Source organism: Cryptomeria japonica, chromosome 5, assembly GCF_030272615.1.
Source record: "Cryptomeria japonica chromosome 5, Sugi_1.0, whole genome shotgun sequence".
NCBI lineage: Eukaryota > Viridiplantae > Streptophyta > Pinopsida > Cupressales > Cupressaceae > Cryptomeria > Cryptomeria japonica.
The window spans coordinates 528,775,324-528,793,546 of record NC_081409.1 but is presented as its reverse complement, the minus strand read 5'-3'; positions in this window follow the sequence as shown (position 1 = coordinate 528,793,546).

The following is an 18,223-nucleotide window of genomic DNA, read 5'->3' as shown; positions in this document are numbered from 1 at the left end:
GGTCCCCAAGCTGAAATATAGTATACAAATGCAAGTACACCATCATTTAACAAAATGGTAGATAATGCCATTCTAATGGAAGGCATGCTCATAAAGAAGGGGGATATCACACCTTGGAAAGAAACACAACCGAGATCTAGCTCTAAAGAGAAGAACAAGTATTGGAAGTTTGGCAAAGACAATAACAAGAATGTTTTTAATGATGGAGTAGTAGACACTGTCAAAACCAACTCAAAATCCATAATATTCAACTTGGCTAGTGGTACACAAGAACTTAAAGCCGCTAAGGCTGCAGCAGAAAATCCGCCAAAGAAAACAAAGGAATGGTTCAAAGACAAGCCTTGACTTTCCAAACCTAAGCGTGATTTTACTCCTCTCAAAGAGTCATATGAATCCGCTTTCAAAACTCTGTTGGCAAACAACTTGATAACACTACCAGATAACTCCAGACCATATGATCGAGATGTCAAACCAAGATGGTGGAGAGAAAATGAATACTGTGACTTCCATCGGAATAAAGGTCATAACATAAACAATTGCATGAAGCTAAAACATGAGATTCAAGATCTCATAGATGCTGGTAAAGTTGTTGTTGAGAATCATCCAACTAATGCAGATCATAAAGTATTTAAAGACCCTTTTCTTGTTTACGAACAAGGTGATTCTTCAAAGACCAAAGGAGGTGCCAAAGTAAATTATACTTATGTCAGTCAGGACAATGTTATCAACATGATTGAGCCTTCCCACTCAGAATATTGCAATGTGATTATAGTCCAAGATAAACCAAATGAATCATGATATGCAAGAGCTCTGACACGTTCTTAGAAGAAAGTCACTCTCCAAGGAGCTAGTTCTTCCAATCTAGCTCAAGCAACATTGAATTCACCAGCACAATCAAACAAACAAAAAGAATCAACCTTGGACAAAGGCTAACTTCATCATCATCTTCTGGATATAGTGTCATTGAAAAGTTGAAGATGACAAATGCTCAAATCTCAATCTTTGAATTTCTAAAACTCTCATCTGCTCACAAAGAAATCCTAGACAAAGCATTGCTCACTACCAATGTTCCAAAAGATTTAAAAAAAGATCAGTTTCAGTCTGTGGTAGGTCATCTGACTTCACCTCACTATCAGACCTTCTCTGAAGAAGATGAAAACTCACTAAATCATCCACGTAACCAGCCATTTCATATTGAAGCCATGATCCACAAACACAGAGTCAAACATGTTTTGATAGATGGAGGCTCGGGGTTGAATATCTGTACTTATAGTCTTCTTGCACAACTAGGATTCTTTGAAAATGTCATTGATCCTGGCAAGAAAATAACAATAAAAGCCTATGATGAAGAAGAAAGGACTTCTAAAGGTCTGGTGTCATTACCAATCAGAGTGGGACCGGTAGAAAGAGATGTTCTTTTCTAGGTCTTGGATATTCCATTGTCATATAATATATTACTGGGCAGGTTGTGGATTCATGAAATGAAGACAGTACCATCAACATACCATCAATGCTTAAAGTTTCCTTATAACGGAGCTGAAGTCAGTATTCCTGCTGATACAAATGTCCTATGTAATGCATTGACAAAATGTGTAGATACTTTTGTGCCTCATAATAGGGCAGCCTCCAAATGCAGATCCAAAAGCACTAATGAAAGACTTAGAAAAGAGATTGAAGATTACAAATACCAGCATAGATGGCTACAAGATAGAACCAGTACTTTCATTAGTTTCTCTCCCTCCATCATGAAAATAGTTGTGCAAGCCATCAAAGGCTATGAGAACACAAACTTCAGCTCTGAATACCATATATGATGGTCTCTTTATACAATCTTCTACCTCCTTGGTGGATGAAATAGAAGAAGATGTTGTTCTTAATTGGCTCTTTAAGGAAGATAGTAAAAATGAGGAGGTACAACATTGTAAGATTTCCTCAAACCAATATGGTCTTGGATACAAAATGATTCAATGCATGGCATACTCAGGTACTAGTTCTTTGGGCAAACAAAAAGAAGGTATTACTGAACCAATTCAACTACAAACCAAATCCACAAATGATAAGGCTGGACTAGGTTACAATCCAAAAAAGACATCAGATCAAAAACATGTTTCTAAGTCTAAGTGGCAGAAAAGAATATCACCTTTAACATTACAGGAAGTATACACTCAACAAACAAAAGCAGAGTGTAGAAAAGAGAAAGAGGAATCAACAGTCAAGAAAGAAGAAATAGTCAGTGCTCAAGCTTCAATGGTATCAGCTACAATAATACAAGAAGTTGAGGTCACTGAAGATATAAGAGATGAAGTAGTAAGAATCAGAGAATTTTTTGCACCACTAAAAGTTCCAGTCACATATACTGGCAGACAACAAGTAGATGATTCAGAGACTGATTCAAATGAGTATGAATGGAGTCCTGACAACCTCTCAAACACATCCACTACAAAAATTCTAGAAGAGTCTAGCGATGTCATAAATGATGCTCAAGAGATGATGCACATAAAACTAGAGAAAGAAATACAGGAAATTAGACAAAAGAGACAAGCAAATTATGAACAAGGACTAAAAGAAGGAATAATACCAGAAAGCTTCTCATCTATGTACCCTATCCTAAAACAGAACAAATCAGGTATAGCACTACACAAGAAGAGTTGGAAGCTAAAGAACAAGAACCGGTTATCAATCCAGAAGAAGCTGAATGGAGTAGATGACAACAAATCATAGAAACATCAAGATCATGTCAACAGGTGTGTCAGATACAAATGACAAATGAACCACAACATGAAGAAACTTGCAACATTAAAGATGTTGGTATTGATACCATACATATGCTTACTAAATCACCTAAAGAAGACTTGAAAACTTCACCCGGTGACTCTGACGACTCTGATGACAGTCTTATTCAGGACAATATCTACTCAGCCTCAAATTCTAAATCAGTTGATACAAACAATGAAAATCTATCTACTAATCTTATCGCTGTTAAACCACGATATGAAGTCCAGTCTGGCGTAGTGAACGATGTTACAAGTACGTCTATTGAATTAGATAAACTAAATATTAACGTGAAATTTAATAATCATGATTTGACTCTTCCTGGTCTCGAGACACTTACGCAAGGTATCATTCTGGAACTCGACTTTTTGATCCGCCGATGTGATAACAATACCGTGAATGCTCTTGAACCTATCCAAGATTTATCCTTAGTACATCCTGAATTGATTGACTGTACTTTACAAAACCAACCCATGAATATACCTACTTTTGCCAATGACTATACGTTAGCCTATTATCTCAATGTAGTCTAATCCATAGACTCTTCCACCAGTGAACAAAGTGAAAATATGACTGAAGCGGATATCAAGTATCTTAGTCGTAAAAGCAAGAAAAATAAAAATAAAAGATCTGATGGCGAAAACCACATTGTGGTGGTGCCAGAATATAAAAAAGAGAAAATAAAGGATGTACCTAAAGGTGAAAACCTCCCTGAGGTGCCTGAAGGTGAGATACTAGATATACTGCCAAGTCATTTCCAGGAAAGGTCCTCCATATTGATCGAGCCAATTGAGCCAGTGAACATTGGGAGTCAAGAGACACCACACATCATTCATGTAGCTCAATCACTATTAGCAGAAGAATTGAAGGAGTTCACTTAGCTATTCTTAGAAAAGAAAATAAACTTTGCATGGACGTACTCTGATATGCCAGGCTTGGATCCTGATCTCATTATGCACCATCTTTCAATTACACCAAGAGTAAAACTAGTTAAGCAAAAACTCCGTAAGATGCGCCCACATGTAGAACTATTAGTCAAGGCTGAACTAGAAAAACTGCTCAAAGCTGGATTCATCAGAGCTATAAATTATGCCGAATGGATTTCAAACATAGTACCTGTGTCAAAGGCAGACACGTCTATCAAGTTTTGTACTGACTTTAGAGATCTTAACAAATCATGTCCAAAGGACGAATTTCCATTACCAAATATTTATATGATAGTCGACATGACTGCTGGGTATGAAATGTACTCACTAATGGACGGATTCTCTGGATACAATCAAATCAAAATAGCTCCTGGAGATCAAGAAAATACAACTTTCGCCTGTGCATGGGGAACCTTTTGCTGGAACGTCATGCCATTTGGGCTAAAGAACGTAGGAGCAACCTATCAAAGAGCAGTTACAACTATTTTTCATGACATTATGCATAAGAATATGGAAGATTATGTTGATGACACCTTAGTGAAGACTTTGAAAAGATCAACGCATATTCAAGAGTTAGGTCCTATACTAGACAAAATGGAAAAGTTCCAACTCTGGTTAAATCCAAAGAAGTGTGCATTCAGAGTGACATCTGGTAAACTACTTGGTTATATCATTTTAAAGAAGGGAATCGAGGTTGATCCTGAGAAGGTCCAAGCTATAATGGAAATGCCACCTCCGAAGAACATCAGTCAAATGAGAAGTCTACAGGGACGTCTCCAATCCATTAGATGATTCATTTCTCAGCTAGCAGACAAAGCTCAACCTTTCACAAAGGTATTGAGAAAAGGAATAATATACAACTGGGATCAGCAGTGTGAACAATATCTTCAGCAGATAAAAGAGTACCTATCAAATCCACCGATATTGATGCCACCGATTCAGGGTAAACCACTAATCTTATATATATCAGCAACTGATTCATCGCTAGGGGCACTTCTGGCACAACAGGATGATAACAAAAAGGAATGAGCTATTTATTACATCAGCAGGACATTGGTGTCTTATGAAATGAACTACACTATAATAGAAAAAACATGCTTGGAGTTAGTCTTTGCATCACAAAACCTGAGGCACTACATGCTAGCACATTCAGTCAAGCTAGTGGCCAAAATTGATCCACTCAAGTATCTTCTCAATAAGACAACACTTACATGAAGATTGGAAAAATGGGTAATGATCCTTACAAAGTTTGACATTGAATATGTGGAACGTAAAGCCATAAAAGGATAGGTAATTGCTGATCAACTTGCTGAAGCTCCGCTTGAGGACACTCAACCATTACATATAGAGTTCCCAGATGAATCTATAATGCACCTTACTCAACAAACCTGGAAGATGTTCTTTGATGGTTCCTTTACTCAAAATGGTTCAGGTGCTGGTATATTATTCATTACTCCTCAAAAGTATTCAATCCCAAATTCTTATAAGATTCTATTCCCTTGCACAAACAACATTGCAGAATATGAAGCTTTGGTGAATGGGATAAAACTAGCTATTGAATGGAAGGTTGCATAATTGTATATCTATGGAGATTCTCAGCTGATGGTTAATCAAATCAATGATACATATCAGACTCGAGATGAGAAATTGATGCCTTACAAGAGAATGGTTGATGATCTTAAGAAGTATTTTGCTTTTGTATCATTCCAACAGATTCCTAGGTCCGCAAACAGAGCAGCAGATGCTATGGCTACCTTGGCATCTATACCTGAGTTACAGGAGTCCAATTTTCGCTTTGATTTCCTAGTGGAAGAGTTATATTACCCCGCTTATGATTCTCTTGAGACCCAAATAGTCTGTTCTATTATTGGACATGACTCATCCTGATACAGCCACATCTATTCCTATCTACAATACCAAATTATCCCTACAAATCTTACCTGAAATGAGAAAAGAAACCTAACTCAAAATGCTTCGCGGTGTGTTATCATAGCTAACGATTTATTTAAATGAGGTTTGGACGGTACATCTCTTAGATGTCTAGAAACTGAAGAATCTAAACGTGTATTATCAGAAGTTCATGAAGGTATTTATGGATCTCATTTGAATGGTCTTACTTTAGCTTGGAAACTATTACGGGCTGGCTACTACTGGCTAGACATGGAAAAAGACACCATCAAATTTGCTAAGACTTGTGAGAAATGTTAGCTTCATGGAAATCTCATACATGCCTCGGCAAGGGACCTCATACCATTTATAACACATGAGCCTTTTCAGCAATGGGCCTTTGATCTCATTGGTTAGATATATCCTGCTTCATCCAACGGATATAAATTCATCATAACTACCACTGAGTATTTCACCAAGTGGGTAGAGGCGGTTCTGCTCATTAAAGCAACCGGTAAACAAGTCGCCTTGTTCATCCTAAATTATATCATCTGCAGGTATGTGATACCTTCGTCCATCGTGACTGATAATGGAGGACAGTTTAAGAATAAAGATCTGGACAAGCTTTGTGAGAAATTTAAAATAAAGAAACATTGGTCATTGGTATATTACCCTCAAGGTAATGGACAAGCTAAGGTGTCTAACAAAAACCTATTGACTATCTTGCATAGAACAGTGAACAAATCCAGGAAGGATTGGCATCTGCAGCTCAATCCTGCACTATGGGCTTATAGAACAAGTATTAGAACACCTACTGGGGCTACACCTTTCTCTTTGGTGTATGGGTCTGAAGTAGTACTACCTATTGAAGTAGAAATACCATCTCTAAGAGTTTCTTTGCAAGGCCTTGTTACTGATGAAGATCATAGAATATCTAGATTGCAAGAGCTCGAATTGCTAGATGAGTGTCGACAAGTGGCGTTTGATCATCTCAGAGTATATCAGAAGAGAATGTTCAGAGGATATAAAAAGAAAGTTAGACAAAGAGAATTTTAGGTGGGTGACCTAGTTCTGAGAGAAAATCCAAAAAATCAACAGTTTCGCGACAATAAAGGGAAGTTTGAACCCAACTGGCTAGGTCCCTACATTGTTACTGCAATATTCGGCTCTGGTGCCTATCAAATCTCAAACTTGGAAGGAGAACAACTCCATGAACCGATTAACACCATCCACTTGAATAAATTCTTCACTTAGCATTCTCTGTGCCACCAACTTGTACAACTGGAAAAAGTCCTGAAAAAAATTTAAAAAAATGAAAAAATAAAAAAATACAAAAAAAGGAAAAATCATCAAATAGAAAAAAAAAATATAAAAGAGAGAAAATGCCCTGGTGAAAACCTGGTAAACAGGCATCTTAGTAAAAAAAAATGAATCTTTGCCAAGCAGGTGAAAACCTGGCAAACAGGTGCCTCTTGTACTCAAGCACTCCATCTATCAACACAATGTTGGCATTTCCCTCTTTCATGCATCTTTTCTTTCACTTGTACATATTTTTCAGTCACTTTTGTGACATCCTAGTTTGTTGGAACCCTCATGACTTGAAACTGATCAGCGTCCTAGTCTTAGGTTACTTGACAGACCACATTACATATCCTAAGCAGTGTCAACCAAGTCATCTTTCTGTCAGTGAATCATGGTCGTGCACTCTAAGTCAGTCACCTGTCTCCTAACTACCAAAGAGTTTTTATCACTAAGTAAACAAGCAAAACAACATAATGGAAATCAATCACTAAACAATTTGAGCTATGAATGAAATTTTTTTTTTGTGTTGTCTTTTATATTGGTTTTCGATTATTATCCCTCTGAGTAACTCGAGGAAGTCTATTGTGATTAAGAGGAGCAAGGATTAGGGGCATAATATTTTCTTTGTTTTCTGCTTGTAGGAATGATCCCAATGATCTGGAAACATATAAATTAGCTGGGTGTCTATGATAAGAGCCTTCACAACAAGGTGAAATCGCCTCACATACCTCAACTCCGCTTATTTGTATGCTACAGGGAGGTCCATATCATTTCTTTGTTTGTTTTGAGGGAATTTCTTTATGATGCAATTCGGGTCCCTGTGAAATCTATCCAAGGATATGAACAAAAATAGGGTCATTGCGGACAAGATAATTAATATTGCACATTGAAAAAGAAAGGAACTCTAACCTGCCTGTTGTGTTCATTATGCTCAGTGATGAATCTTAAGTATTTTAAATCCAGTGACTAGGTTTAGGATGCATTTTGCATATCATTCTGCTTTTTTGTGAATTTAGAGTGATTTCGGTATGGTAATAATCTCTTTATCTTCTGAATAAGAGCTGAAAGCATCATCATTTCTTACGCTAAGCGGTCTATTTATCATCATTTCTTCAATCGAGTACTTGTGTTTTGAGATGTTTTAGCTGCATACATAACATTTAATATAGCTTCATACATTTCATTATTTACTCATCTGCATTCATCTTATTGCATAGAAAAATGAAAATATTACATTACTCATTACTCTCACTCATTCATTTATTTGCATATGAAAAGAAACAAAAATAGACATCCATAATCATTTGCATTACATACATTCATATTGAAAAGAAATGCATACATATAGAATAAAGCATAGAAAAGACATCTCATAAACGAATCAACACAAGTACGATGAAGTCAAATCAGATCTCATATATATATCATGTCAAGTTTAAGAGTACAAAATGATGTCGAATGACATATACAAACTTCCATCTGAGCAAGAATTGTATAGGCTACAAAAAATGGGTGTGTCTACAAAAAATATCTGAGCTACAAAAAAGAAATAATCTAGCTAGCACCCTCTCCCTCATCGCCTGTTGGAGGAGGAGGAGCCTGATGCTCGAGATCCTGAGGAGGTGCCCAAGCTCCCTCTAATTGTGCCATATACTACGAGTAGGGTATCACCTGCTGCGCAACAGGAACTGCGATACTATATGCTGCCACATAATAAGTTGCCCTACTACTCTGGAGAAGGACCTCCTATCATAAAGCCTCTATCTCTGCTCTCGACTCTACTCTCAATGATGCGATCTGGTGATCATGCTCAACCCTCACCTCAGCAAGTTGTCGGTCTCGCTCTGCCAGCTGAGTCTGAGCCACTGTCAACTGTGACTATAGCTCTGCAAGACGCGCTCTCATCGACCACCCTGCGTTAGTCCTTTGCTCTCTCATAGGCTCTCCACCCCCATCTCCACCTATAGCTCCACCCTACTCATCCTGTCGCTGCCGAACCTATCTCAGAGCTATTCACTCCTCCTTAGTCCCACCCAATATCACTCCTAAATTCCCTAAGGATCCACCCTCACCCCTCTGTTGTCCAACATCAGCTGGTACCCTACTGCTGCTAGCAACAGGATCACCACCACTCCGCCGTGGAGCCTCATCTCTTTGTGCCTATCTCTGCCTATGGCCCTGTCCTTGTCTCTGTGCCAGTGTAGGGGCATCATCCTCAACATCCTCAATATGAGGAGCCTGCTCTACTAGATCTATGAATCAAGGGAATAGATGTTGCTAAAACCAATCTCTATACTGGGGCAATACCCCCGCATCCGCCACATCGTCCATATAATCCCACCTCAGACGGTGTTAACCAGTCAGCTCCTACATCGCCAAAGCATAGAAAAACCATGGAGACCATCCCTGTCTCTCCTCATTTGCATAACATGCATACATTGCAAACTCCTGCGAGATCCCTTGAGGCCAGCCATACTGCCTCATCACCCGTGATACAACGAACCACTCCACAATGGTATGCGATCTCCCGATAAGAGGGCATGTAATAAAAAGGTCCCTACGAACCATCCACTAGCCATCCCAAGGCTCCAAACCTCTGTACGATCTCCATACAATGGCTATCAGGTCATCTAGCTGCCGTCTCCAAAAATATGTCTTGCCTAGATGGGCTGCGTAATGTATCCGGCATACCTGTATATAATCGGTTGCCCGAGCTCTCTACTATCATCTACTATGGGTCGACAAATAGGAAGGTGCTCCCAAGCCCACACCTGCAAAATATATACACTAGCGGCCATGCTCCGCCCATATCTATACACGATCTCATGTATCTCTCGATACATGTGGGCCAATAAACACGAACCCCAACCAAGTCTCTGAGGGGTCTCTATCAATCTCTCTAGCATCTGACCCCATCTGCACTGGAAACCCTCCTGCCCTCTATCTGGCATCAAAAGAACAACCTATGAACCCTACAAGAACACATACCAGAGAATAATCCTCGCTATACCTGCTCATCAGTATGTCCCAACTAATGGAACGAGTCAAAATGTCAGGATCACTGAAGACATGCCTCACTACCTGTAATCCTGGAAGGTGCCCTGAATCATAATCCACCTTATCCCCAGCAAAAGGGATACAGAGGATCCTATATACATCCTCGGGAGTGATAGACTCACCCACCGACAGATGAAACGTGTTCTGCTCTGAGTGAAAACGCTCTACTAATGCCATGAGCATTCCATGGTTCACATGGATATCAGGTAATCTCAATAGATGAGTCAAGCCACACAAGTCAATATGATCCTGCTCAACCTCAGATAAATGTCGAACTAATACCGTAGTGGGAGGATAAATGCATCTAAACAACACAGGAGGTAATCTAACTTGCAAAAACCCAACAATGAAGCATCAGAAAACATTCCAAATGAGCCTACAAGAGAAGTAAAACATCAAGCAAATCCAACTAAGTCACATGCAAAATCAAATTTTCACATTTAGACATTCAAAAATGCTCACTGTCTCCCGAACAACAAAACATAGAGAGAAATTTTTTTGTACAAGCCAGGAATAGTTGTCGCATGACAAAACAACCCCAAATGACATACTATTGGGTCTCGCATGACAAAATGGTCTTTTAACAGACCTATCGTATGATACGAGGGTGCATCTTGAATGACAATTCTAATGACCCTAAACGACAAATTTTTTTTTACTAGTTACTCGTATGAGATAGGATCCTGTCTCACACGATAAAATGTGAAACCAGACCCCACACATGCGAAAAACTTAAAAAATGAACAAAAAAATTCAAAATTGAAAACATAAAGAGGCTTAAAATCGATCACTTACCGCTGGCTCATAGTTTCGGGGTCAATTATGACGTCTCTGGCACTCAAATCAATGCTGACGAGTAGGGACCACCATTTTCTTCACTGAAGGCTTTTTGAATTTTCAAACTTGGAGGGTTAAAATGATTTGAAAATGACACTTTTGTCCCATATATACCCAAAAACCTAATTTTTCAACTTTCTCCGATGGACATGAAAATTGTACCCTTAGCTAATTTGACCGCTCTGATTCCATTTTTGGGATTGAAATCGAAATTTGAGATCATTTTGCTAGTCAATTTCACAATTTGGACCGCTTAGCGCTCTTTTCATCAAATGCTCATTCTTTCTTCAAATTGCGCTCAATTTCAATGCTGAATATCAATTTCAATTCTACACATCAACATTACGATCAACTCTGCGCTTAACTCACCAAACAATGCCAAATTTTTCAAATATTCCTCCGAATCAATTTGTGCTCAAATAACTTATTTTCGCAACACAATTGCCTATGATCATGTACCCTCGCTATCCTTCGATTTCATTCCCGAGGGGGCATACTCACAACCTTATGACCTCACATCTCACAAGTCGAGAAATTTTTTCAAATCTTCATCAAAAGTCGAGTAAAATATTTTCAACTAAAGAAAATCAATTCTTATTGCTAAGGGGCATCTCAGCTTCATCTCTTCACATCAAGTTGAGATCTCTCAATCCTCTGAATCAAATCAATCGCTAGGGGCATATCAATTTCATCGCTTCAAATCAAGATGATATTTGTCTTTCATCTGAATCAATCTCTTAACATTAATTAGTTTCATCGCTTCAAACCAAGCTGATTATTCGTTTAAAATCAATCAAAAGTTTAAAGAGTATCTTCGATCACACTCAATCTAAGTAGGTGTTCAGTATTCATTTCTTGATCAAGTTGAACAATTTATCTTCATCGTATCTTGATCATTCAAGTTCAAGATCGATTTTTATCATCACTCACTGCATCTAAGTTCAAATAAGTTCTAGATCAGTAAGATCCGCTTCTTGATCAATCAAGTTCAAGTTCGGTATCTTTTGTTTCTATCGTTCCTCAGTTCAATCAAGTTCAGGAATGGTATCACTTTAATCGGACTTCATTCAGCTTTATCGCTTCGAATCAAGCTAAACACCTTGCTCTTCATCTAGTTCGTGATCATTCAAGTTTAGAACTGACATCTCCTAGACATCACACATTCTTTGAACCAACGCGCTACTCACACATGAATTCAAAGAGGGGCAAATGTAATACCCTAAAAATGGTCATCTAAACCATGGGCCCCTAATCTCAACAACATCACCAAGGTCCTAACCAAGGGCAATTAAATCAATCTTGAACACATTATTAATTCTTTAATCATCAAATATCACATGGTAAATAAATTACTCAATATTAATTAAATATTCATTTAATTAATTGAATCGTTTCCAAGAATATCATTTTTGATCAATTATCCCATTTTAATTTATTAAATATCCTTGCATATTTAATTAATTAATAAAATTTCCATTTAATCATGCAAAAAGAATTAATTTATTATAAAAGAGGAATTAATTACAAAACAAGAGTTGAATTGAAATTAAACAAAAAGAATTAAATTGAGAGAGAAATCAAACTTGAGATATTATTTCTTTTTCTAAATTTAGAACTTGAAATCAGAAAAGCAATTTAATTGAATTATTGAATTATTCTCTAAAATTGGAAATCAAAGCTTTTCAGAAAAAGAAGTTCAGTTGCATTGAAAAGACTCTTTTCTTGAATAAATAAAAGAATTATCTATTTTTATCACAAATGCATGGAATTAATTTTTTATTATTTCCAATGCAACTTGGACTTCTAATTTGAATGCATTTCAATTAAACTATAATTGGAATCTATCTCAAGGTTAACTTAACCTGATTTCTCAATTATTTTCAATTAATTCTAAATTGAGCTTTTTCTCTTGGTGATTCTCTATAAATTTAGTCTTCAGGTCTCATTCCAATTTGCCCTAGAGATTTTTGAGAACACTTTTGGAGATTATTATCACACTAATTTCGCTCTAGAGTCATTGAAGATTATTGTGCTTTTTAGATTATCTGCATCCATTATTGCTTACATCCACTATTGCTTGAATTGATTATTTGCTTGAATTATTCATCCATCTTACATTAATATAGTTAATATTATATAGATTAAATCCTTCGTCTTGGTGTAGTCTAGGCACTAGTATTGCTTATAACAATCTGAGAGCAATCGTATACTCACATCTTTTAGAAGGCAATTAGTCGCTTTGTTATGGTTATTTCCTTATTGATTATTGATTACTAACCATGCATATAATGACTTAATTGAAGTGTTGTGTTTACAGCTTACAGATTATTTTTTCACACACACATATAACTCTTCCACCAGGAAATCAAAGTGAAAATTGGACTCTTGTAACTCAGGTATAGATGCCAAGGTAGCCATAGCATCTGCTGCTCTGTTTGCGGACCTAGGAATCTGTTGGAATGATACAAAAGAAAAATAATTCTTAACATCATCAACCATCCTCTTGCAAGGCATCAGTTTCTCATCTTGAGTCTGATATGTATCATTGAATTGATTAACCACTAGCTGAGAATCTCCATAGATATACAATTCTGTAACCTTCCATTCAATAGCTAGTTTTATCCCATTCACCAAAGCTTCATATTCTGCAATGTTGTTTGTGCAAGGGAATAGAATCTTATAAGACTTTAGGATTGAATACTTATGAGGAGTAATGAATAATATGCTAGCACCTAAACCATTTTGAGTAAAGGATCCATCAAAGAACAAGTTGATCAGCAATTACCTGTCCTTTTATGGCTTTGCAGTCCACATATTCAATGTCAAACTCTGTAAGGATCATGACCCATTTTGCTAATCTTCCTGTAAGTGTTTCCTTATTGAGAAGATACTTGAGTGGATCAATTTTGGCCACTAGCTTGACTGAATGTGCTAGCATGTAGTGTCTTAGTTTTTGTGATGCAAAGACTAACGCCAAGCATGCTTTTTCTATTATAGTGTAGTTCATTTCATAAGACACCAATGTCTTGCTGATGTAATAAATAGCTCATTCCTTTTTATTGTCATCTTGGTGCACTAGAAGTGCCCCCAGTGATGAATCTGTTGTTGATATATATAAGATTAGTGGTTTACCCTAAATCGGTGGCATCAATATCGGTGGATTTGACAAGTACTCTTTTATCTGCTGAAGATGTTGTTCACACTACTGATCCCATTTTTATATTACTCCTTTTCTCAATACCTTTGTGAAAGGTTGAGCTTTGTCTGCTAGCTGAGAAATGAATCGTCTGATAGATTGGAGACGTCCCTGTAGACTTCTCATTTGACTGATGTTCTTCGGAGGTGACATTTCCATTATAGCTTGGACCTTCTCAGGATCAACCTCGATTCCCTTCTTTGAAATGATATAGCCAAGTAGTTTACCAGATGTCACTCTGAATGCACACTTCTTTGGATTTAACCAGAGTTTGAACTTTTCCATTCTGTCAAGTATAGGACCTAACTCTTGAATATGCGTTGATCTTTTCATAGTCTTCACTAAGGTGTCATCAAAATAATCTTCCATATTCTTATGCATCATGTCATGAAAAATAGTTGTAACTGCTCTTTGATAGGTTTCTCCTGCGTTCTTTAGCCCAAATGGCATGACGTTCCAGCAAAAGGTTCCCCATGCACAGGTGAAAGTTGTCTTTTCTTGATCTCCGGGAGCTATTTTGATTTGATTGTATTTGGAGAATCTGTCCATTAGTGAGTACATCTCATATTCGACAGTCATGTCGACAATCATATCAATATTTGGTAATGGAAAGTCATCCTTCAGACATGCTTTGTTAAGATCTCTGAAGTCCGTGCAAACTCTGAATGATTTATCCACCTTCGACACAGGTACTATGTTTGAAATCTATTCGGCATAATCTATAGCTCTAATGAATCCAACTTTGAGCAGTTTTTCTAGTTCAACCTTGACCAATAGTGCTACATGCAGGTGCATCTTACAGAGTTTTTTCTTAACTGGTTTTACTCCTGGTGTAATTGAAGGATGGTGCATAGTGAGATCAGGATCCAAGTCTAGCATATCAGAGTACGTCCATGCAAAGTTTATTTTCTTTTCTAAGAATAGCTGAGTGAACTCCTTCAATTATTCTGCTGATAGTGATTGAGCTACATGACTGATGTGTGGTGTCTCTTGACTCCCAATGTTCACTGGCTAAGTTGGCTCAATCAATATGGAGGACCTTTCCTGGAAATGACTTGGCAGTATATCAAGTATCTCACCTTTAGGTGCCTCAGAGAGGTTTTCACCTTTAGGTACGTCCTTTATTTTCTCTTTTTTAGATTTTGACACTGCCACAAAGTGGTTTTCACCATGAGATCTTTTATTTTTATTTTTCTTGCTTTTGCGACTAAGATACTTGATATCCACTTCAGTCATGTTTTCACTCTGTTCATTGGTGGAAGAGTCTATAGGTTCGATTGCATTGAGATAATAGGCTAATGTATAGTCATTGGCAAAAGTAGGTATATTCATGGGTTGGTTTTGTAAAGTACAGTCAATCAATTCGGGATGTACTAAGGATAAATCTTGGATATGTTCAAGAGCATTCATGATATTGTTATCACAGCGGTGGATCAAAAATTCAAGTTCCAGAAGAATACCTTGCGTAAGTGTCTCGAGACCAGGAAGAGTTAGATCATGATTATTAAAGTTCACGTTAATATTTAGTTGATCTAATCCAATAGACATACTTGTAACATCGTTCACTACGCCAGACTAGACGTCATATCATGGTTTAACAGTGATAAGATCAGTAGACATATTTTCATTATTTGTATCAGGTAATTCAAAATTTGAGGCTGAGTAGATATTGTCCTGAATAGGACTATCATCAGAGTCATCAGGTGAAGTTTCTGAGTCTTCTTCAAGTGATTTAATAAGTGTATGTATGGTATCAACACCAACATCTTTAATACTGCAAGTTCCTTCATGTTGTGGTTCATTTGTCACTTGTATCTAACACACTTGTTGACATGATCTTGATGTTTCTGTGATTTTTTGTCGTCTACTCCATTCAGCTTCTTTTGGACTGATAACTAGTTCTTGTTCTGTAACTTCCAACTCTTCTTGTGTAGTGTTATACCTGATTTGTTATGTTTTAGGATAGGGGTACATAGATGAGAAGCTTTCTAGTATTCTTCCTTCTTTCAGTCCTTGTTCATAATTTGCTTGTCTCTTTTGTCTAATTTCATGTATTTCTTTCTCTAGTTTTATGCGCATCAGCTCTTGAGTATCATCTATGACATTGCTAGACTCTTCTGGAGTTTCTATAGTGGATGTGTCTGAGAGGTGGTTAGGACCCCATTCATACTCATTTGAATTAGTCTCTGAATCATCTACTTGTTGCCTGCCAGTATATGTGACTGGAACTTTTAGTGGTGCAAACAATTCCCTGATTCTTACTACTTCATCTCTTATATCCTCAAGGATCTCAACTTCCTGTATTATTGTAGCTGATACCATTAAAGCTTGAGCACTAACTGTTTCTTCTTTCTTGACTGATGATTCCTCTTTCTCTTTTCTACACTATTCTTTTGTTTGTTGAGTGTCTGCTTCCTGTAATTTTAAAGGCGATATTCTTTTCTACCAATTAGACTTAGAAACATGTTTTTGGTCTGATGTCTTTTTCAGATCGTATCCCAATCCAGCCTTATCATTTGTGGATTTGGTTTGTAGCTGAATTGGTTTAGTAATACCTTCCTTTTGTTTTCCCAGAGGACCAGTACCTAAGTACCCCATGCGTTGAATCATTTTGTAGCCATGACCATATTGGTTAGAGGAAATCTCACAATGTCATACCTCCTCATTTTGACTATCTTCCCTAAAGAGCCAGTTAAGAAAAACATCCTCTTCTATTTCATTCGCTAAGGAGGTAGAAGACTATACAAAGAGACCATCATATATGGTATTCAGAGCTGAAGTTTGTGTTCTCATAGCCTCTGATGGCTTTCCCAACTGTTTTGGTGATGGAGGGAGAGAAACTAATGAAAGTACCGGTTCTATCTTGTAGCCATCCATGCCGGTATTTATAATCTTCAATCTCTTTTCTAAGTCTTTCATTAGTGTTTCTGGATCTGCATTTGGAGAGGCTGCCCTATTATGAGGCACAAAAGTATCCGAACCTTTTATCAATGCATTACATATGACATTTGTATCAGTAGGAATACTAACTTCAGCTTCGTTATAAGGAAACTTTAAGCATTGATGGTATGTTGATGGTACTTCCTTCATTTCATGAATCCATGACCTGCCTAGTAATATATTGTATGACAAAGGAATATCAAGTACTTGGAAAAGGAAATCTCTTTCTACTGGTCCCAATCTAATAGGTAATGACACCATACCTTTAGAAGTCCTTTCTTCCTCATCATAGGCTTTTATTGTTATTTTCTTGCCAGGATCAATGACATTTTCAGAGAATCCTAGTTGTGTAAGCAGACTATAAGTACAGATATTCAACCCCACGCCTCCATCTATTAAAACACGTTTGACTCTGTGTTTGTGGATCATGGATTCAATATGCAATGGCTGGTTATGTGGATGATTTAGTGAGTTGTCATCTTCTTCAGAGAAGGTTAGATAGTGAGGTGAAGTCAAATGACCCACCATAGACTGAAACCGATCAATGTCTAAATCTTTTGGAACATTGGTGGTGAGCAATGCTTTGTCTAGGATCTCTTTGTGAGCAGATGAGAGTTTTAGCGATTCAAAGATTGAGATTTGAGCAGTTGTCCTTTTCAACTGTTCAACGACACTATATCCAGAAGATGATGTTGAAGTTAGCCTTTTAAATTTGTCCAAGGTTGATTCTTTTTGTTTGTTTGGCAAGGCTGGTGGGTTTGATGTTGCTTGAGCCAGGTTGGAAGAACTAGCTCCTTGGAGGGTTACTTTCTTTTGAGAACAGGTGAGAGCTCTTGCATAGCATGATTCATTTGGTTTATTTTGGACTATAATCACATTACAATGTTCTGATTTGGAAGGCTCAATCATGTTGATAATGTTATCCTGACTGGTATAAGTATAATTTACCTTGGCACCTCCTTTGGTCTTTAAAGAATCACCTTGTTCGTAAATAGGCAAAGGGTCTTTAAATGCTTTATGATCTGCATTAGTTGGATGATTCCCAACAACAACTTTACCAACGTCTATGAGATCTTGAATCTCATGTTTTAGCTTCATGCAATTGTTTATGTTATGACCTTTATTCCTATGGAAGTCACAGTATTCCTTTGCCTTTGGCTTCTTTCTTATGAGAACTCTTGGTTTGTGTAGGCAATTTTATGGATTAGTGTGACCTAAAGATGTTTGTGATGCAGAGGTCAAGATCAATTTCAAAGCTAGTTGTTCGTTTAATGTATTGTTTGGGAGAAACAACTGAGATTCAGTC